Source organism: Austrofundulus limnaeus, unplaced genomic scaffold, assembly GCF_001266775.1.
Source record: "Austrofundulus limnaeus strain Quisiro unplaced genomic scaffold, Austrofundulus_limnaeus-1.0 Scaffold93, whole genome shotgun sequence".
NCBI lineage: Eukaryota > Metazoa > Chordata > Actinopteri > Cyprinodontiformes > Rivulidae > Austrofundulus > Austrofundulus limnaeus.
This window is the reverse complement of record NW_013952495.1, coordinates 311,262-313,128: the sequence shown is the minus strand read 5'-3', so window position 1 is coordinate 313,128 and position 1,867 is coordinate 311,262. Positions and strand designations below refer to the sequence as shown.

At 34.9% G+C, this 1,867-nt stretch overlaps 1 long non-coding RNA gene across 1 annotated transcript in view; it reads right to left on the bottom strand.

The window, feature by feature from the left end:
• LOC106520461 (uncharacterized) overlaps positions 1-1,675 on the bottom strand; it is a 21,103-nt gene extending 19,428 nt beyond the window's left edge. Inside the window, exon 1 of the long non-coding RNA XR_001310557.1 lies at positions 1,482-1,675. This is a non-coding gene — a long non-coding RNA (uncharacterized LOC106520461). The remainder of the gene's footprint in view (positions 1-1,481) is intronic.
• Positions 1,676-1,867: the final 192 nt, after the last annotated feature.

Here is a 1,867-nt window from a genome sequence, read left to right as displayed (position 1 = left end):
GTTCTAAATAATACATCATTTGTATTCCTATAAGAATTGTTTGTTATAAAACATTTCATCAATAACTTTTGACAGAAATTGGCCCTCAGCTTGGGCCAAGTTTTAAAATTTGTGTCACTGAGTTTGACACCCCTGGTCTAATTCATCATTACACTTAGAAACACCAAACATCCAGCATGTCACAGCAGGAAAATAACAAGTCTAATACAGTATATCTTGTGTATTGCTCCTTTGATATAAACTTTGTCTCAGTCCAGATGAGGAATGTTTGTAAAAATAAAGACTCTGCATTTCTCAAGAAATGCACAACACCATTTAAATAAAACCACCAGGCATTGTTCTTTAAACCTGCTTTGTGTTCACTTCTGTGCCACGAGCCAACTTCACAGTCCTTGAAGGTCACCATCGCACAATCACACAAAAATATCTGCCTTTGCCTCATGCAAGTGATAATCAGTTTTATATAAAAAAAAACGTTTATTTTTGAAATCAGAGGGTTTGAGTACATGCCTGTGTGAGAAGGAAATAAAATTTTAGTTATACAAAATAACCAAAAAAAATTTAAAAAAAAAAGAAGAAAGAATGTAAAACCAAAAAAGGTGGAAGTGAAAGTCATGGTTGTTGAACATGATCGTTAAAATTACATAAGTGAAAGAAGCAAACGTAACAGTCGTCAGAGCAAACACCGTGACTTTTTCTGTCGTTCCGGAGGAATTATTGCTACAAATAATTATGGTAAAATTATTAATCAGGCAAATCAGAACTATAGAAAGAAATTCTGAAAGGTATGAACTGGGCTCACACAAAGTGACGGAAACTCTGCTTGTTCAGATCGTCACATAAACTCAAGTGGTCACTCAAAAAAAAATCAAATTAAATAAATCTTTTCTTGCAGTGAAAAACAGCTAATAAGAACATAACCAGTGATGGGCACAGATAACTAGGTTCACTAACCACTAACCCAGTAAACACGTTTCTTCGCTCCACTAAAGCTGCTAAACAGACAAAATGGTAATCTCCATTCATTACATCACACATATTTACATTAGGGCTGAATAATACTGCACCTCAAGTATGTAAATACTGTTTGTAGTTAGTTAAACAAAAATAAATACTTTCTCTATCATATTTTATACATAGTCAATTTTTTGTATTATCTATTAGATATTATTAGATGATCTGACACTCTTAGTTTGAAGTTTATCTGCTTGCAAAAGTGGATAGTTTTTATTTAATTTGGGATAAATGGCATGAAAATAGAAGTTTAACACTTGTGAATTCTTTTTAATGGACTTGAAATTAGCAGAACCTAATTTAGCGGAGGCTAAATGGTTTCCAATTTTAGCAATAAAGCTAATCCGCTAAATGAGAAGCTAGTTCCACTATTAGTGAATTAGTGGAAATGTACACACGACTGCTTGTAACAATTGTTAAAAGTCACACTGATTACATAAAGCTCCTCACATTTGTCTAAGTCTTACCTCCTAATCTTTTTCTCCTCCTTCTTCTGTTTGTGGCTTGAAAATTAAACAGTTGAGGATGTTTTCCCATGTTTCCTGGAGGTGGTTGGACCCAAGGATGCAGGCTGACACGAGGACCTTCAGCAAAACTAAACATAAAAATTTTACTAAATAAAACTAAATGCTGACAAGGCAGCACGAGCTTACAAAATGTTTAAGGGGGGAGCGCAGAAAGGTTATGTGGGCTGGAGCTGATTGGAAGAGTGGCTGCAGCTGTGACTGATAACACCAGGAACAGGTGTGGCTGACAGCGGGAGCAGAAAGTGTCTGAGGAGAACTCATTTTGTACTTTCAATGTCTCAAACACTTGTGACCGAAATCTGATTTATTATTTTAGTTTTATTCAT